We start from the raw sequence: 23440 nt of genomic DNA, 5'->3' as shown, positions 1-23440 counted from the left end.
ATACCACCCTAACCTGCCACACTATACCACCCTAACCTGTCATCTATACCACCCTAACCTGTCACACTATACCACCCTAACCTGCCACACTATACCACCCTAACCTGCCATCTATACCACCCTAACCTGTCATCTATACCACCCTAACCTGTCACACTATACCACCCTAACCTGCTACACTATACCACCCTAACCTGCCATCTATACCACCCTAACCTGTCATCTATACCACCCTAACCTGTCATCTATACCACCCTAACCTGTCACACTATACCACCCTAACCTGCTACACTATACCACCCTAACCTGCCACACTATACCACCCTAACCTGTCACACTATACCACCCTAACCTGCCATCTATACCACCCTAACCTGCTACACTATACCACCCTAACCTGCCATCTATACCACCCTAACCTGTCATCTATACCACCCTAACCTGTCACACTATACCACCCTAACCTGTCATCTATACCACCCTAACCTGCTACACTATACCACCCTAACCTGTCATCTATACCACCCTAACCTGCCACACTATACCACCCTAACCTCCTACACTATACCACCCTAACCTGTCACACTATACCACCCTAACCTGTCACACTATACCACCCTAACCTGTCACACTATACCACCCTAACCTGCCATCTATACCACCCTAACCTGCTACACTATACCACCCTAACCTGTCACACTATACCACCCTAACCTGTCACACTATACCACCCTAACCTGTCATCTATACCACCCTAACCTGTCATCTATACCACCCTAACCTGCCACACTATACCACCCTAACCTGTCACACTATACCACCCTAACCTGTCACACTATACCACCCTAACCTGTCATCTATACCACCCTAACCTGCCACACTATACCACCCTAACCTGTCACACTATACCACCCTAACCTGTCACACTATACCACCCTAACCTGCCACACTATACCACCCTAACCTGTCACACTATACCACCCTAACCTGTCACACTATACCACCCTAACCTGCCACACTATACCACCCTAACCTCCTACACTATACCACCCTAACCTGTCACACTATACCACCCTAACCTGCCACACTATACCACCCTAACCTGTCACACTATACCACCCTAACCTGTCACACTATACCACCCTAACCTGCCATCTATACCACCCTAACCTGCTACACTATACCACCCTAACCGGCTACACTATACCACCCTAACCTGCCACACTATACCACCCTAACCTGCCATCTATACCACCCTAACCTGTCACACTATACCACCCTAACCTGTCACACTATACCACCCTAACCTGTCACACTATACCACCCTAACCTGTCATCTATACCACCCTAACCTGCCACACTATACCACCCTAACCTGCCACACTATACCACCCTAACCTGTCATCTATACCACCCTAACCTGCCACACTATACCACCCTAACCTGTCACACTATACCACCCTAACCTGCCACACTATACCACCCTAACCTGCCATCTATACCACCCTAACCTGCCACACTATACCACCCTAACCTGCCATCTATACCACCCTAACCTGCTACACTATACCACCCTAACCTGCCACACTATACCACCCTAACCTGCCATCTATACCACCCTAACCTCCTACACTATACCACCCTAACCTGCCACACTATACCACCCTAACCTGCTACACTATACCACCCTAACCTGCCACACTATACCACCCTAACCTGCCATCTATACCACCCTAACCTGCTACACTATACCACCCTAACCTGCCACACTATACCACCCTAACCTGTCACACTATACCACCCTAACCTGCCACACTATACCACCCTAACCTGTCATCTATACCACCCTAACCTGTCACACTATACCACCCTAACCTGTCACACTATACCACCCTAACCTGCCACACTATACCACCCTAACCTGTCATCTATACCACCCTAACCTGCCACACTATACCACCCTAACCTGTCACACTATACCACCCTAACCTGTCACACTATACCACCCTAACCTGTCACACTATACCACCCTAACCTGCCATCTATACCACCCTAACCTGCTACACTATACCACCCTAACCTGCCTCACTATACCACCCTAACCTGTCACACTATACCACCCTAACCTGTCACACTATACCACCCTAACCTGCCTCACTATACCACCCTAACCTGCCACACTATACCACCCTAACCTGCCTCACTATACCACCCTAACCTGCCACACTATACCACCCTAACCTGCCACACTATACCACCCTAACCTGCCATCTATACCACCCTAACCTGCTACACTATACCACCCTAACCTGTTACACTATACCACCCTAACCTGTCACACTATACCACCCTAACCTGCCACACTATACCACCCTAACCTGTCACACTATACCACCCTAACCTGTCACACTATACCACCCTAACCTGCCTCACTATACCACCCTAACCTGCCACACTATACCACCCTAACCTGCCTCACTATACCACCCTAACCTGTCACACTATACCACCCTAACCTGCCATCTATACCACCCTAACCTGTCATCTATACCACCCTAACCTGCCACACTATACCACCCTAACCTGCTACACTATACCACCCTAACCTGTCACACTATACCACCCTAACCTGTCACACTATACCACCCTAACCTGCCATCTATACCACCCTAACCTGTTACACTATACCACCCTAACCTGTCACACTATACCACCCTAACCTGTCACACTATACCACCCTAACCTGCTACACTATACCACCCTAACCTGCTACACTATACCACCCTAACCTGCTACACTATACCACCCTAACCTGCCACACTATACCACCCTAACCTGTCATCTATACCACCCTAACCTGTCACACTATACCACCCTAACCTGCCACACTATACCACCCTAACCTGCCATCTATACCACCCTAACCTGTCATCTATACCACCCTAACCTGCCACACTATACCACCCTAACCTGTCATCTATACCACCCTAACCTGTCATCTATACCACCCTAACCTGCCACACTATACCACCCTAACCTGTCACACTATACCACCCTAACCTGTCACACTATACCACCCTAACCTGTCACACTATACCACCCTAACCTGTTACACTATACCACCCTAACCTGCCACACTATACCACCCTAACCTGTCATCTATACCACCCTAACCTGTTACACTATACCACCCTAACCTGCCACACTATACCACCCTAACCTGTCATCTATACCACCCTAACCTGTCACACTATACCACCCTAACCTGTCATCTATACCACCCTAACCTGCCATCTATACCACCCTAACCTGCCACACTATACCACCCTAACCTGTCACACTATACCACCCTAACCTGCCACACTATACCACCCTAACCTGCCACACTATACCACCCTAACCTGTCACACTATACCACCCTAACCTGTCACACTATACCACCCTAACCTGTCACACTATACCACCCTAACCTGTCACACTATACCACCCTAACCTGCCACACTATACCACCCTAACCTGTCACACTATACCACCCTAACCTGCCATCTATACCACCCTAACCTGCTACACTATACCACCCTAACCTGCTACACTATACCACCCTAACCTGCCACACTATACCACCCTAACCTGTCACACTATACCACCCTAACCTGCCACACTATACCACCCTAACCTGCCACACTATACCACCCTAACCTGCCACACTATACCACCCTAACCTGCCACACTATACCACCCTAACCTGTCACACTATACCACCCTAACCTGCCACACTATACCACCCTAACCTGCCATCTATACCACCCTAACCTGTCACACTATACCACCCTAACCTGCCACACTATACCACCCTAACCTGTCACACTATACCACCCTAACCTGTCACACTATACCACCCTAACCTGCCACACTATACCACCCTAACCTGTCATCTATACCACCCTAACCTGCCACACTATACCACCCTAACCTGTCATCTATACCACCCTAACCTGCCACACTATACCACCCTAACCTGTCATCTATACCACCCTAACCTGCCACACTATACCACCCTAACCTGTCATCTATACCACCCTAACCTGCCACACTATACCACCCTAACCTGTCACACTATACCACCCTAACCTGCCACACTATACCACCCTAACCTGTCACACTATACCACCCTAACCTGTCACACTATACCACCCTAACCTGTCACACTATACCACCCTAACCTGCCACACTATACCACCCTAACCTGCCACACTATACCACCCTAACCTGTCATCTATACCACCCTAACCTGCCATCTATACCACCCTAACCTGCTACACTATACCACCCTAACCTGCTACACTATACCACCCTAACCTGCCACACTATACCACCCTAACCTGCCATCTATACCACCCTAACCTGCCACACTATACCACCCTAACCTGCCACACTATACCACCCTAACCTGTCATCTATACCACCCTAACCTGCCACACTATACCACCCTAACCTGTCATCTATACCACCCTAACCTGCCACACTATACCACCCTAACCTGTCATCTATACCACCCTAACCTGCCACACTATACCACCCTAACCTGTCACACTATACCACCCTAACCTGCCACACTATACCACCCTAACCTGCCATCTATACCACCCTAACCTGCCACACTATACCACCCTAACCTGCCATCTATACCACCCTAACCTGCTACACTATACCACCCTAACCTGCCATCTATACCACCCTAACCTGCCACACTATACCACCCTAACCTGCCATCTATACCACCCTAACCTCCTACACTATACCACCCTAACCTGCCACACTATACCACCCTAACCTGCCATCTATACCACCCTAACCTGCCACACTATACCACCCTAACCTGCCATCTATACCACCCTAACCTGCTACACTATACCACCCTAACCTGCCACACTATACCACCCTAACCTGTCACACTATACCACCCTAACCTGTCACACTATACCACCCTAACCTGTCACACTATACCACCCTAACCTGTCACACTATACCACCCTAACCTGCCTCACTATACCACCCTAACCTGCCACACTATACCACCCTAACCTGCCACACTATACCACCCTAACCTGCCATCTATACCACCCTAACCTGCTACACTATACCACCCTAACCTGTCACACTATACCACCCTAACCTGCCACACTATACCACCCTAACCTGCCACACTATACCACCCTAACCTGTCATCTATACCACCCTAACCTGTCACACTATACCACCCTAACCTGCCACACTATACCACCCTAACCTGTCACACTATACCACCCTAACCTGCCACACTATACCACCCTAACCTGCCACACTATACCACCCTAACCTGTCATCTATACCACCCTAACCTGTCACACTATACCACCCTAACCTGCCACACTATACCACCCTAACCTGCCATCTATACCACCCTAACCTGTCATCTATACCACCCTAACCTGTCACACTATACCACCCTAACCTGCTACACTATACCACCCTAACCTGCCATCTATACCACCCTAACCTGTCATCTATACCACCCTAACCTGTCATCTATACCACCCTAACCTGTCACACTATACCACCCTAACCTGCTACACTATACCACCCTAACCTGCCACACTATACCACCCTAACCTGTCACACTATACCACCCTAACCTGCCATCTATACCACCCTAACCTGCTACACTATACCACCCTAACCTGCCATCTATACCACCCTAACCTGTCATCTATACCACCCTAACCTGTCACACTATACCACCCTAACCTGTCATCTATACCACCCTAACCTGCTACACTATACCACCCTAACCTGTCATCTATACCACCCTAACCTGCCACACTATACCACCCTAACCTCCTACACTATACCACCCTAACCTGTCACACTATACCACCCTAACCTGTCACACTATACCACCCTAACCTGTCACACTATACCACCCTAACCTGCCATCTATACCACCCTAACCTGCTACACTATACCACCCTAACCTGTCACACTATACCACCCTAACCTGTCACACTATACCACCCTAACCTGTCATCTATACCACCCTAACCTGTCATCTATACCACCCTAACCTGCCACACTATACCACCCTAACCTGTCACACTATACCACCCTAACCTGTCACACTATACCACCCTAACCTGTCATCTATACCACCCTAACCTGCCACACTATACCACCCTAACCTGTCACACTATACCACCCTAACCTGTCACACTATACCACCCTAACCTGCCACACTATACCACCCTAACCTGTCACACTATACCACCCTAACCTGTCACACTATACCACCCTAACCTGCCACACTATACCACCCTAACCTCCTACACTATACCACCCTAACCTGTCACACTATACCACCCTAACCTGCCACACTATACCACCCTAACCTGTCACACTATACCACCCTAACCTGTCACACTATACCACCCTAACCTGCCACACTATACCACCCTAACCTCCTACACTATACCACCCTAACCTGCCACACTATACCACCCTAACCTGTCACACTATACCACCCTAACCTGTCACACTATACCACCCTAACCTGCCATCTATACCACCCTAACCTGCTACACTATACCACCCTAACCGGCTACACTATACCACCCTAACCTGCCACACTATACCACCCTAACCTGCCATCTATACCACCCTAACCTGTCACACTATACCACCCTAACCTGTCACACTATACCACCCTAACCTGTCACACTATACCACCCTAACCTGTCATCTATACCACCCTAACCTGCCACACTATACCACCCTAACCTGCCACACTATACCACCCTAACCTGTCATCTATACCACCCTAACCTGCCACACTATACCACCCTAACCTGTCACACTATACCACCCTAACCTGCCACACTATACCACCCTAACCTGCCATCTATACCACCCTAACCTGCCACACTATACCACCCTAACCTGCCATCTATACCACCCTAACCTGCTACACTATACCACCCTAACCTGCCACACTATACCACCCTAACCTGCCATCTATACCACCCTAACCTCCTACACTATACCACCCTAACCTGCCACACTATACCACCCTAACCTGCTACACTATACCACCCTAACCTGCCACACTATACCACCCTAACCTGCCATCTATACCACCCTAACCTGCTACACTATACCACCCTAACCTGCCACACTATACCACCCTAACCTGTCACACTATACCACCCTAACCTGCCACACTATACCACCCTAACCTGTCATCTATACCACCCTAACCTGTCACACTATACCACCCTAACCTGCCTCACTATACCACCCTAACCTGTCACACTATACCACCCTAACCTGTCACACTATACCACCCTAACCTGCCTCACTATACCACCCTAACCTGCCACACTATACCACCCTAACCTGCCTCACTATACCACCCTAACCTGCCACACTATACCACCCTAACCTGCCACACTATACCACCCTAACCTGCCATCTATACCACCCTAACCTGCTACACTATACCACCCTAACCTGTTACACTATACCACCCTAACCTGTCACACTATACCACCCTAACCTGCCACACTATACCACCCTAACCTGTCACACTATACCACCCTAACCTGTCACACTATACCACCCTAACCTGCCTCACTATACCACCCTAACCTGCCACACTATACCACCCTAACCTGCCTCACTATACCACCCTAACCTGTCACACTATACCACCCTAACCTGCCATCTATACCACCCTAACCTGTCATCTATACCACCCTAACCTGCCACACTATACCACCCTAACCTGCTACACTATACCACCCTAACCTGTCACACTATACCACCCTAACCTGTCACACTATACCACCCTAACCTGCCATCTATACCACCCTAACCTGTTACACTATACCACCCTAACCTGTCACACTATACCACCCTAACCTGTCACACTATACCACCCTAACCTGCTACACTATACCACCCTAACCTGCTACACTATACCACCCTAACCTGCTACACTATACCACCCTAACCTGCCACACTATACCACCCTAACCTGTCATCTATACCACCCTAACCTGTCACACTATACCACCCTAACCTGCCACACTATACCACCCTAACCTGCCATCTATACCACCCTAACCTGTCATCTATACCACCCTAACCTGCTACACTATACCACCCTAACCTGTCACACTATACCACCCTAACCTGCCATCTATACCACCCTAACCTGCTACACTATACCACCCTAACCTGCCACACTATACCACCCTAACCTGCCATCTATACCACCCTAACCAGCTACACTATACCACCCTAACCTGCTATATATATATATACACACACAGGATGTGACCTCATCTATACTCAGACCTCTCAAGTCTCCTGCTAATCGCGGGAGACTCCAGTTTTCTGCCCTGAGCTCACGGACGCCCTGTAACGTTAGAAAAGCATACCCGCGTCACTTCCTGTGAGGAACAGCTGAGTAGCGTAGCAGTGCGCATGTTCACAGCCCCGGATACATCATTGAACAGCTGAGGAGCTTACTAGTGCGCATGCATTGAGGGTATGAAATTATCACGGCAGTGTGTGTAACGTTACACCGCATCAGCTGTTGCGGAGGTTACATTAAAACATCTCGGCTGCAATATGAGTCATCTCCGCTCCTACCCCTGTCACTTTCCTGATCTCATCTCCGCTCCTATCCCTGTCACTTCCCTGATCTCATCTCCGCTCCTACCCCTGTCACTTCCCTGATCTCATCTCCGCTCCTACCCCTGTCACTTCCCTGATCTCATCTCCGCTCCTATCCCTGTCACTTCCCTGATCTCATCTCCGCTCCTACCCCTGTCACTTCCCTGATCTCCTCTCCGCTCCTACCCCTGTCACTTCCCTGATCTCATCTCCGCTCCTACCCCTGTCATTTCCCTGATTTCATCTCCGCTCCTACCTCTGTCACTTCCCTCATCTCATCTCAGCTCCTATCCCTGTCACTTCCCTGATCTCATCTCCGCTCCTACCCCTGTCACTTCCCTGGTTTCATCTCCGCTCCTACCCCTGTCACTTCCCTGATCTCATCTCCGCTCCTATCCCTGTCACTTCCCTGATCTCATCTCCACTCCTATCCCTGTCACTTCCCTGATCTCATCTCCACTCCTATCCCTGTCACTTCCCTCATCTCATCTCCGCTCCTATCCCTGTCACTTCCCTGATCTCATCTCCGCTCCTACCCCTGTCACTTCCCTGATCTCATCTCCGCTCCTACCCCTGTCACTTCCCTGATCTCATCTCCGCTCCTACCCCTGTCACTTCCCTGATCTCATCTCCGCTCCTACCCCTGTCACTTCCCTGATTTCATCTCCGCTCCTACCTTTGTCACTTCCCTCATCTCATCTCCGCTCCTACCCCTGTCACTTCCCTGATCTCATCTCCGCTCCTACCCCTGTCACTTCCCTGATTTCATCTCCGCTCCTACCCCTGTCACTTCCCTCATCTCATCTCCGCTCCTACCCCTGTCACTTCCCTGATCTCATCTCCGCTCCTATCCCTGTCACTTCCCTGATCTCATCTCCGCTCCTATCCCTGTCACTTCCCTGATCTCATCTCCGCTCCTATCCCTGTCACTTCCCTGATCTCATCTCCGCTCCTACCCCTGTCACTTCCCTGATCTCATCTCCGCTCCTATCCCTGTCACTTCCCTGATCTCATCTCCGCTCCTATCCCTGTCACTTCCCTGATCTCATCTCCGCTCCTATCCCTGTCACTTCCCTGATCTCATCTCCGCTCCTACCCCTGTCACTTCCCTGATCTCATCTCCGCTCCTACCCCTGTCACTTCCCTGATTTCATCTCCGCTCCTACCTCTGTCACTTCCCTGATCTCATCTCCACTCCTACCCCTGTCACTTCCCTGATCTCGGCTAGTAAATATAAAAGCGGCGGGGGGTGTATGAAATCTAAATGACGGAGATCTCGGCTCCCTGATTTATCTTTTCATACACTCGCCGCCGCTTTTATATTTACTAGCCCAAATCAGGGAAGTGACAGGGGTAGGAGCGGAGATGAGGGAAGTGACAGGGGTAGGAGCAGAGATGAGATCAGGGAAGTGACAGGGGTAGGGGCGGAAATGAGATGAGGGAAGTGACAGGGGTAGGAGCGGAGATGAGGGAAGTGACAGGGGTAGGAGCGGAGATGACTCATATTGCAGCCGAGCTGTTTTAATGTAACCGCCACAACAGCTGATGCAGTGTAACGTTATAACAGACATTCCATACCCTCCGAGCATGCGCACTAGTAAGCTCCTCAGCTGTTCGCTGACGTAGGTGCACCGGAAGTGACGGGGGTATGACATTTTCACGGGTAGGTTTTTTTCACGGAATACCGGCTCACAGGCGGAGTGATATCAAATGAACTCTGCCTGTGAGAGGAGGAGGGATACAGAGGAAGCAGCAGCTTTCTCTCTACTCCTGACAGTGTGCCGTGTACTTCACTGCAGCGGTTGGAACCACAAGACCACTTGTAACAGTAAGTATGCTAGGAATAAAACTTCTACCATAGTCATTTTATTGTGGTCTATGTGCCTCTGGGGAAATGTACCCATTATTCCACTACCAGAACACCAACAGGAAGTCCCTGGGCTTTTCCTGAATTACCTAGAGATGCACTGCACTGTATACTGATTCCATTTCATTTCATCATCCTTTAGTTGCAGTGGCGGCTGGTGACGTTTTAAAATGGTGGGGCGCAAGACCCCGCCCTTCCATTTTGACCCCTCCTCCAATTTCTCAGAAGCCTCACCCCTTCTAGACTCCACCCATTTTGTCCCCTGTATTTTGCTTGCGTGAACAAATTCTCCCAATATATCACATATTAAGGGGTCCATCAGTACTAGTATATCCTATAATAGGGAGCAGGGGCCCTATTATGGGATATACTGTGAGAGACACCCTAATATAGGATACACTGACTGAGAGGGGCACAAACCCCACAGTAAACACCCCCCGGCACAAACCCCTCAAGCATAAACCCCACAGTACAGACCCCCTAGCACTAATCCCACAGTACAGACCCCCTAGCACTAATCCAACAGTACAGACGCCCTAGCACAAACCCCACAGTACAGACCCCCTAGCACTAATCCCACAGTACAGGCCCCCTAGCACTAATCCCACAGTACAGGCCCCCTAGAACTAATCCCACAGTACAGACCCCCTAGCACTAATCCCACAGTACAGGCCCCCTAGCACTAATCCCACAGTACAGACCCCCTAGCACTAATCCCACAGTACAGACCCCCTAGCACAAATCCCACAGTACAGACCCCCTAGCACAAACCCCACAGTACAGGCCCCCTATAACTAATCCCACAGTACAGACCCCCTAGCACTAATCCAACAGTACAGACCCCCTAGCACAAATCCCACAGTACAGACCCCCTAGCACTAATCCCACAGTACAGACCCCCTAGCACAAAACCCCACAGTACAGACCCCCTAGCACTAATCCCACAGTACAGACCCCCTAGCACTAATCCCACAGTACAGGCCCCCTAGCACTAATCCAATAGTACAGACCCCCTAGCACTAATCCAACAGTACAGACCCCCTAGCACTAATCCCACATTACAGACCCCCTAGCACTAATCCCACAGTACAGGCCCCCTAGCACTAATCCAACAGTACAGGCCCCCTAGCACAAACCCCACAGTACAGGCCCCCTAGCACAAACCCCACAGTACAGGCCCCCTAGCACTAATCCCACAGTACAGGCCCCCTAGCACTAATCCCACAGTACAGACCCCCTAGCAAAAAACCCCAAAGTACAGACCCCCTAGCACAAACCCCACAGTACAGACCCCCTAGCACTAATCCCACAGTACAGACCCCCTAGCACAAATCCCACAGTACAGGCCCCCTAGCACAAACCCCACAGTACAGACCTCCTAGCACTAATCCCACAGTACAGACCCCCTAGCACTAATCCCACAGTACAGACCCCTAGCACAAACACCACAGTACAGACCCCCTAGCACAAACACCACAGTACAGACCCCCTAGCACAAACCCCACAGTACAGGCCCCCTAGCACAAACACCACAGTACAGACCCCCTAGCACAAACCCCACAGTACAGCCCCCCTAGCACTAATCCAACAGTACAGAACCCCTAGCACAAACCCCACAGTACAGGCCCCCTAGCACAAACCCCACAGTACAGACCCCCTAGCACAAACCCCACAGTACAGACCCCCTAGCACAAACCCCACAGTACAGACCCCCTAGCACAAACCCCACAGTACAGGCCCCCTATAACTAATCCCACAGTACAGACCCCCTAGCACTAATCCAACAGTACAGACCCCCTAGCACAAATCCCACAGTACAGACCCCCTAGCACTAATCCCACAGTACAGACCCCCTAGCACAAAACCCCACAGTACAGACCCCCTAGCACTAATCCCACAGTACAGACCCCCTAGCACTAATCCCACAGTACAGGCCCCCTAGCACTAATCCAATAGTACAGACCCCCTAGCACTAATCCAACAGTACAGACCCCCTAGCACTAATCCCACATTACAGACCCCCTAGCACTAATCCCACAGTACAGGCCCCCTAGCACTAATCCAACAGTACAGGCCCCCTAGCACAAACCCCACAGTACAGGCCCCTTAGCACAAACCCCACAGTACAGGCCCCCTAGCACTAATCCCACAGTACAGGCCCCCTAGCACTAATCCCACAGTACAGACCCCCTAGCAAAAAACCCCAAAGTACAGACCCCCTAGCACAAACCCCACAGTACAGACCCCCTAGCACTAATCCCACAGTACAGACCCCCTAGCACAAATCCCACAGTACAGGCCCCCTAGCACAAACCCCACAGTACAGACCTCCTAGCACTAATCCCACAGTACAGACCCCCTAGCACTAATCCCACAGTACAGACCCCTAGCACAAACACCACAGTACAGACCCCCTAGCACAAACACCACAGTACAGACCCCCTAGCACAAACCCCACAGTACAGGCCCCCTAGCACAAACACCACAGTACAGACCCCCTAGCACAAACCCCACAGTACAGCCCCCCTAGCACTAATCCAACAGTACAGAACCCCTAGCACAAACCCCACAGTACAGGCCCCCTAGCACAAACCCCACAGTACAGACCCCCTAGCACAAACCCCACAGTACAGACCCCCTAGCACAAACCCCACAGTACAGACCCCCTAGCACAAACCCCACAGTACAGGCCCCCTATAACTAATCCCACAGTACAGACCCCCTAGCACTAATCCAACAGTACAGACCCCCTAGCACAAATCCCACAGTACAGACCCCCTAGCACTAATCCCACAGTACAGACCCCCTAGCACAAAACCCCACAGTACAGACCCCCTAGCACTAATCCCACAGTACAGACCCCCTAGCACTAATCCCACAGTACAGGCCCCCTAGCACTAATCCAATAGTACAGACCCCCTAGCACTAATCCAACAGTACAGACCCCCTAGCACTAATCCCACATTACAGACCCCCTAGCACTAATCCCACAGTACAGGCCCCCTAGCACTAATCCAACAGTACAGGCCCCCTAGCACAAACCCCACAGTACAGGCCCCCTAGCACAAACCCCACAGTACAGGCCCCCTAGCACTAATCCCACAGTACAGGCCCCCTAGCACTAATCCCACAGTACAGACCCCCTAGCAAAAAACCCCAAAGTACAGACCCCCTAGCACAAACCCCACAGTACAGACCCCCTAGCACTAATCCCACAGTACAGACCCCCTAGCACAAATCCCACAGTACAGGCCCCCTAGCACAAACCCCACAGTACAGACCTCCTAGCACTAATCCCACAGTACAGACCCCCTAGCACTAATCCCACAGTACAGACCCCTAGCACAAACACCACAGTACAGACCCCCTAGCACAAACACCACAGTACAGACCCCCTAGCACAAACCCCACAGTACAGGCCCCCTAGCACAAACACCACAGTACAGACCCCCTAGCACAAACCCCACAGTACAGCCCCCCTAGCACTAATCCAACAGTACAGAACCCCTAGCACAAACCCCACAGTACAGGCCCCCTAGCACAAACCCCACAGTACAGACCCCCTAGCACAAACCCCACAGTACAGACCCCCTAGCACAAACCCCACAGTACAGGCCCCCTAGCACAAACCCCACAGTACAGGCCCCCTAGCACAAACCCCACAGTACAGGCCCCCTAGCACTAATCCAACAGTACAGGCCCCCCAGCACAAATCCAACAGTACAGGCCCCCTAGCACAAACCCCACAGTACAGACCCCCTAGCACAAACCCCACAGTACAGGCCCCCTAGCACTAATCCAACAGTACAGGCCCCCTAGCACTAATCCAACAGTACAGGCCCCCTAGCACAAACCCCACAGTACAGAACCCCTAGCACTAATCCCTCAGTACAGGCCCCCTAGCACAAACACCACAGTACAGACCCCCTAGCACTAATCCCTCAGTACAGGCCCCCTAGCACCAACCTCACAGTACAGACCCCCTAGCACTAATCCAACAGTACAGACCCCCTAGCACAAACCCCACAGTACAGACCCCCTAGCACTAATCCCACAGTACAGACCCCCTAGCACTAATCCCACAGTACAGACCCCCTAGCACTAATCCCACAGTACAGACCCCCTAGCACTAATCCAACAGTACAGACCCCCTAGCACTAACCCCACAGTACAGACCCCCTAGCACTAATCCCACAGTACAGACCCCCTAGCACAAATCCCACAGTACAGGCCCCCTAGCACTAATCCCACAGTACAGGCCCCCTAGCACTAATCCCACAGTACAGACCCCCTAGCACTAATCCCACAGTACAGGCCCCCTAGCACTAATCCAACAGTACAGACCCCCTAGCACTAATCCAATAGTACAGACCCCCTAGCACTAATCCCACAGTACAGATCCCCTAGCACTAATCCAACAGTAGAGAACCCCCCCACCACAAACCCCACATTACAGACCCCCTAGCACAAACCCCACAGTACAGGCCCCCTAGCACAAACCCCACAGTACAGACCCCCTAGCACAAACACCACAGTACAGACCCCCTAGCACTAATCCCACAGTACAGGCCCCCTAGCACTAATCCAACAGTACAGGCCCCCTAGCACAAACACCACAGTACAGACCCCCTAGCACTAATCCCACAGTACAGGCCCCCTAGCACTAATCCAACAGTACAGGCCCCCTAGCACAAACCCCACAGTACAGGCCCCCTAGCACAAACCCCACAGTACAGGCCCCCTAGCACTAATCCCACAGTACAGGCCCCCTAGCACAAACACCACAGTACAGACCCCCTAGCACAAACCCCACAGTACAGACCCCCTAGCACCAACCTCACAGTACAGACCCCCTAGCACTAATCCCACAGTACAGGCCCCCTAGCACTAATCCAACAGTACAGGCCCCCTAGCACTAATCCAACAGTACAGGCCCCCTAGCACTAATCCCACAGTACAGACCCCCTAGCACAAACCCCACAGTACAGGCCCCCCAGCACTAATCCCACAGTACAGGCCCCCTAGCACTAATCCAACAGTACAGACCCCCTAGCACAAACCCCACAGTACAGACCCCCTAGCACAAACCCCACAGTACAGACCCCCTAGCACTAATCCCACAGTACAGACCCCCTAGCACTAATCCCACAGTACAGACCCCCTAGCACTAATCCCACAGTACAGACCCCCTAGCACAAATCCCACAGTACAGGCCCTCTAGCACAAACCCCACAGTACAGACCCCCTAGCACAAACCCCACAGTACAGACCCCCTAGCACTAATCCCACAGTACAGACCCCCTAGCACAAACCCCACAGTACAGACCCCCTAGCACAAACCCCACAGTACAGACCCCTAGCACAAACCCCACAGTACAGACCACCTAGCACAAATCCAACAGTACAGACCCCCTAGCACTAATCCCACAGTACAGACCCCCTAGCACTAACCCCACAGTACAGACCCCCTAGCACTAACCCCACAGTACAGACCCCCTAGCACTAACCCCACAGTACAGACCCCCTAGCACTAACCCCACAGTACAGACCCCCTAGCACAAACCCCACAGTACAGAACCCCTAGCACTAATCCCTCAGTACAGACCCCCTAGCACAAACCCCACAGTACAGACCCCCTAGCACTAATCCAACAGTACAGACCCCCTAGCACTAATCCCACAGTACAGATCCCCTAGCACAAACCCCACAGTACAGACCCCCTAGCACAAACCCCACAGTACAGAACCCCTAGCACTAATCCCTCAGTACAGACCCCCTAGCACAAACCCCACAGTACAGACCCCCTAGCACAAACCCCACAGTACAGACCCCCTAGCACTAATCCCACAGTACAGACCCCCTAGCACAAACCCCACAGTACAGACCCCCTAGCACAAACCCCACAGTACAGGCCCCCTAGCACTAATCCCACAGTACAGACCCCCTAGCACTAATCCCACAGTACAGACCCCCTAGCACAAACCCCACAGTACAGACCCCCTAGCACAAACCCCACAGTACAGGCCCCCTAGCACAAACCCCACAGTACAGGCCCCCTAGCACTAATCCCACAGTACAGGCCCCCTAGCACAAACCCCACAGTACAGACCCCCTAGCACGAATCCCACAGTACAGACCCCCTAGCACTAATCCCACAGTACAGGCCCCCTAGCACAAACCCCACAGTACAGACCCCCTAGCACAAACCCCACAGTACAGACCCCCTAGCACTAATCCAACAGTACAGGCCCCCTAGCACAAACCCCACAGTACAGACCCCCTAGCACTAATCCCTCAGTACAGACCCCCTAGCACAAACCCCACAGTACAGACCCCCTAGCACAAACCCCACAGTACAGACCCCCTAGCACTAATCCCACAGTACAGACCCCCTAGCACTAATCCCACAGTACAGCCCCCTAGCACAAACCCCACAGTACAGGCCCTCTAGCACAAACCCCACAGTACAGACCCCCTAGCACAAACCCCACAGTACAGACCCCCTAGCACTAATCCCACAGTACAGACCCCCTAGCACAAATCCCACAGTACAGGCCCTCTAGCACAAACCCAACAGTACAGACCCCCTAGCACTAATCCCACAGTACAGACCCCCTAGCACTAATCCCACAGTACAGGCCCTCTAGCACAAACCCCACAGTACAGACCCCCTAGCACAAACCCCACAGTACAGACCCCCTAGCACTAATCCCACAGTACAGACCCCCTAGCACAAACCCCACAGTACAGACCCCCTAGCACAAACCCCACAGTACAGACCACCTAGCACAAATCCAACAGTACAGACCCCCTAGCACTAATCCCACAGTACAGACCCCCTAGCACTAACCCCACAGTACAGACCCCCTAGCACTAACCCCACAGTACAGACCCCCTAGCACTAACCCCACAGTACAGACCCCCTAGCACAAACCCCACAGTACAGACCCCCTAGCACAAACCCCACAGTACAGACCCCCTAGCACTAATCCCACAGTACAGTCCCCCTAGCACTAATCCCACAGTACAGACCCCCTAGCACTAATCCCACAGTACAGACCCCCTAGCACAAATCCCACAGTACAGGCCCTCTAGCACAAACCCCACAGTACAGACCCCCTAGCACTAATCCCACAGTACAGGCCCTCTAGCACAAACCCCACAGTACAGACCCCCTAGCACTAATCCCACAGTACAGACCCCCTAGCACAAACCCCACAGTACAGACCCCCTAGCACAAACCCCACAGTACAGACCCCCTAGCACAAATCCAACAGTACAGACCCCCTAGCACTAATCCCACAGTACAGACCCCCTAGCACTAATCCCACAGTACAGACCCCCTAGCACTAACCCCACAGTACAGACCCCCTAGCACTAACCCCACAGTACAGACCCCCTAGCACTAACCCCACAGTACAGACCCCCTAGCACAAACCCCACAGTACAGACCCCCTAGCACTAATCCAAAAGTACAGACCCCCTAGCACTAATCCCACAGTAAAGACCCCCTAGCACTATCCCCACAGTACAGACCCCCTAGCACAAACCCCACAGTACAGACCCCCTAGCACAAACCCCACAGTACAGACCCCCTAGCACAAACCCCACATTACAGACCCCCTAACACTAATCCAACAGTACAGGCCCCCTAGCACTAATCCCACAGTACAGGCCCCCCTAGCACAAACCCCCTAGCACAAACCCCACAGTACAGGCCCCCTAGCACAAACCCCACAATACCGATCCCCCTAGCACCAGTCCCACAGTACAGACCCCCTAGCACAAACCCCACAGTACAGACCCCCTAGCACTAATCCAAAAGTACAGACCCCCTAGCACTAATCCCACAGTACAGACCCCCTAGCACTATCCCCACAGTACAGACCCCCTAGCACAAACCCCACAGTACAGACCCCCTAGCACAAACCCCACATTACAGACCCCCTAGCACTAATCCAACAGTACAGGCCCCCTAGCACTAATCCCACAGTACAGGCCCCCTAGCACTAATCCCACAGTACAGACCCCCCTAGCACAAACCCCTCAAGCACAAACCCCCAGCACAAACCCCACAGTACAGGCCCCCTAGCACAAACCCCACAATACCGATCCCCCTAGCACCAGTCCCACAGTACAGACCCCCTAGCACAAACCCCACAGTACAGACCCCCTAGCACAAACCCCACAGTACAGACCCCCTAGCACAAACCCCACAGTACAGACCCCCTAGCACTAATCCAACAGTACAGACCCCCTAGCACAAACCCCACAATACAGATCCCCCTAGCACCAGTCCCACAGTACAGACCCCCTAGCACAAACCCCACAGTACAGACCCCCTAGCACAAACCCCACAGTACAGACCCCCTAGCACTAATCCCACAGTACAGACCCCCTAGCACAAACCCCACAGTACAGGCCCCCTAGCACTAACCTCACAGTACAGACCCCCTAGCACAAACCCCACAGTACAGACCCCCTAGCACTAATCCCACAGTACATGCCCCCTTTCAATGTAGTGACCAGCGTACATGGTGCCCCCAATGTAGTGACCAGCATACATGGTGCCCCCAATGTAGTGACCAGCATACGTGGTGCCCCCTATGTAGTGACCAGCATACGTGGTGCCCCCAATGTAGTGACCAGCATACGTGGTGCCCCCAATGCAGAGATCAGCGTGCGTGCCCCCTTCATAGCACCAGAACAACTGACTGACAGGACAGTGTGCGGACCGGGCCCCCCTCCCCCGAGGCATCATTCACTTACCGTTACCAGGCAGCCTTCAGGTAGAGGTAGGGACGGTCACTCACTCACACTCGACTTCTTCTGTGGACTTCCGATCCGACTCCGTTGCCTCACCTCAGTCAGCTCAGTCCCGACCTCAAGTCGCGCGGGCGCGGCTCTCGCTCTCCTGTCCTCTCTCTCTCTCTGCAGCGGGTGGGAACGGAAGGTGATCGTGATCATGGTGGTCATGGTACATGCATGTCACAGGTGATGGTAAGGGCATTTCACAGGTCATGGCACAGGCATGTCACAGGTGATGGTAAGGGCATGTCACAGGTGATGGTATAGGCATGTCACGGTAAGGGCATGTCACGGTAAGGGCATGTCACAGGTGATGGTAAGGGCATGTCACAGGTCACGGTACGGGCATGTCACAGGTCACGGTACGGGCATGTCACAGGTAATGGTAAGGGCATGTCACAGGTGACGGTAAGGGCATGTCACAGGTGACGGTACGGGCACGGCACAGGTGACGGTACGGGCACGGCACAGGTGACGGTACGGGCATGTCACAGGTCATGGTAAGGGCACGGCACAGGCATGTCACAGGTGATGGTATAGGCATGTCACCGGTCATGTCATCGCTGCAGCGGCTTCAATCACTTACCTGCTCTCCTGGGCCGGCTCACTGACTCCACACTCACGCTGATCAAAAACAAAGGTATTTCCAGTCACTACTTACCAACCAGCCAAATTATCCTGTCTAACAGTATGCATTAAAAACAGGGGTTTAGTTGCACACATTTGCAAATACATGCGTAAGCTGCAGGCCGCGCCAAGGCACCCTGATATCTGCAGTCCCTAACTCTACCTTTAAAGAGTCTCCACAATGGGAGCACATGCATTCTGATGAGATAGATGGAGGACAGGTGACTGGAGGGAGCCCACCCCTCCTTAAAGGTGCAGGGTCACACTGAACACCCAGCACATTGCACAATGGCAGCGAAGGTGTCAGTGCGTTGCCTGACCAATATAAACGTTATACGATATTGCAAAAAGTGGCCACCTCCTCCATCTATAACTGGTGTTGATAGTAAGGAGCACTGGAAGGGCAAACACTGATCAAAAACGAAGGTATTTCCAGTCACTACTTACCAACCAGCCAGCAACCAGCCAAATTATCCTGTCTAACTGTATGCGTTAAAAACAGGGGTTTAGTTGCACACATTTGCAAATACATGCGTAAGCTGCAGGCCGCGCCAAGGCACCCTGATATCTGCAGTCCCTAACTCTACCTTTAACCACTTTACCTCTGCCTGCAGTAATATTACTGCGGGAAAGTGGCTCGTTATCGTCTGACGACATAGTACTACGTCGTCAGACACTCCCCTTTCTCGGCGGCGCGCTCCCGGAGTCGGGCCAGGGGAGGAGCAGCGGAGATCGCCGCTGCTCTTCCCCGATCGTCGGGGATCTAGTGTGGAGATCCTCCCGCTTGTGTAAACACAAGCGGGCGGATCTCCTAAGTGACAGGCAGGGTCAGATTTCAGGGTTCAGCGTGTCCTTGTGTCACATAGTCCCCTCCCCCCCCCCACACGTCAGTAAGCACCTGGCATACATTAACCCCTCCCTCTCCAATAAAATTAACCCCTTCCCTGCCAGTGTCATTTTTACAGTAACAGTGCATATTTATAGCACTGATTACTGCAGTAATGTCACTGGTACCCCCAAAAGTGTCAAAAATGTCAGTCAAGGGTCCGATCTGTCCGCCGCAATGTCGCAGTCCCGCAAAAAAAAATCGCAGATCGCCGCCATTACGCGTTTTAAAAAAAAAACAAAAATGACAAAAATCTTTCCCTTTGTTAGTAAACGCAATAACTTTTGCGCAAACCAATCAAAATACGCTTATTGTGAATTTTTTTTACCAAACATAGGTAGCAGAAAACAAATTGGCCAAAAATTTTAAAAAATTTTGATTTTTACATTTTTTTGGGGGGAATTTCATATAAAAAAATGTGAAAAATATTGTTGTTTTTTCAAAATTGTCGCTCTCTTTGTTTATAGCGCAAAAAGTAAAAATCGCACAGGTGATCAAATACCACCAAAAGAAAGCTCTGTTTGTGGCAAAAAAAGGACGTAAATTTCGTTTGGGTATGGCGTCGCACGACCGCGCAATTGTCAGTTAAAGTCGCACAGCACCGAATCGCAAAAAGTGGCTCAGACGTAAGACAGCAAAATCCTCCGGTGGTAAAGTGGTTAAAGAGTCTCCACAATGGGAGCCATGCATTCTGATGAGATAGATGGAGGACAGGACTCACTCTGCCTGCAACCTCCACGGCGGCTGCTCCTCTCCACCTCGGCGGCGGGAAGTTGAGCGGCTTCTCCATCTCGGCCTCTCCTTTTCTTCATTCTTCGTTCTGCGGTGGTGTCAGGTGAGGGGGGGGGGGTAGTGGGGTGTCAGGTGAAGGTACTGTGGGGGAGGGGAATGTATTGTGGGGGGGAGTGGAATGTAGTGTGGGGGGGGAGGGGAGGTACTGTGGGGGGAGGGGAATGTAGTGTGGGGGGGAGGGGAATGTACAGTGGGGGGAGGGGAATGTAGTGTGGGGGGGAGGGGAATGTAGTATGGGGGGGGAGGGGGAGGTACTGTGGGGGGAGGGGAATGTACAGTGGGGGGAGGGGAATGTACAGTGGGGGGAGGGGAATGTACAGTGGGGGGAGGGGGGAATGTAGTGTGGGGGGGGAGGGGAATGTACAGTGGGGGGGAGGGGGGAATGTAGTGTGGGGGGAGGGGAATGTACTGTGGGGGGGAGGGGGGAATGTAGTGGGGGGGAGGGGAATGTACAGTGGGGGGGAGGGGGGAATGTAGTGTGGGGGGAGGGGAATGTAGTGTGGGGGGAAGGGGGAATGTAGTGGGGGGGAGGGGAATGTACTGTGGGGGGAGGGGGGAATGTAGTGTGAGGGGGAGGGGAATGTAGTGTGGGGGGGAGGGGAATGTACAGTGGGGGGAGGGGATAGTACTGTGGGGGGCAATGTACAGTGGGGGGGGAGGGGAATGTACAGTGGGGGGGGAGGGGAATGTACAGTGGGGGGGGAGGGGAAAAGTACTGTGGGGGGAGGGGAATGTGTAGAGAATTTCAGCTCTCATGCACGGCGGTGTTTTCTCCATTGAAGTTCGCGCATGCGCAGTGAGCAGCAATCGAGATCTCAGACCGGAAGTGAAGGTTTTCAGATCTCGGAAAGTCGGAAGTTTGGGTAAAATACCTGATGCGGAGTCTCTTCGCTCAGTGACGTATTTCCGGTTCCGGAACTTCTTTTCCAGCCGCTCTATAGAACATCTCTTGCCCACAAAAAAGATGGCGCCGTCCGTTCAAACTATGATTAGTGATGACAGCTCTGCCTCTCAGATTCCGATTGGCTGAGAAGTAAGGCCCCTCCCTATGGGTGTCGTTTTGATTCCACAGGAATGACCCTGCGTGGTCAGTGCGTGTAATGGGCGTGATCAGTGCGTGGGGTGGGCGTGACCAGCGCATGCAGTGGGAGTGGCCTCTGCCAGGAATTAGTTGGCCATGCGGTCACGTGGCCTCGTGCTGCCTGACGCGTGCAACACGTGACTCCTACGGAGAATGACGTCAGGCCAGTAATGAGGTGGGCGTGGTTAGACTAGCGGTTGGCGTACCAGTGGAAAGGTGGGCGTGTTCTGAGCATGCAGTGGGAGTGGCCTCTGCCAGGAATTAGTTGGCCATTCGGTCACGTGGCCTCGTGCTGCCTGACGCGTGCAGCACGTGACTTTTGCAGAGAATGACGTCAGTCCAGTGGAGAGGTGGGCGTGGATAGACTAGCGGTTGGCGTATCAGTGGAGAGGTGGGCGTGGCCAGAGCAGTTTAAATTAGCGAGCGGAACCGCGGCGCCTCAGTGTGAGCGGAGACGGCGGGAGGGAAGGTTGTCTATAGACAGCGCTCCGCTCCGAGCCGGGTACACTCATTGTATGGAGGGACTACAACTCCCAGCGATCTACATGTAAGGACTACAACTCCCAGCATTCTACATGTAAGGACTACAACTCCCAGCATTCTACATGTAAGGACTACAACTCCCAGCAATGTGCCTGTAACTAGGACTACAACTCCCAGCATACAT

Source organism: Pelophylax lessonae (assembly GCF_965119305.1).
Source record: "Pelophylax lessonae genome assembly, chromosome: 3".
Lineage (NCBI taxonomy): Eukaryota > Metazoa > Chordata > Amphibia > Anura > Ranidae > Pelophylax > Pelophylax lessonae.
This window is presented reverse-complemented; position numbering follows the sequence as displayed.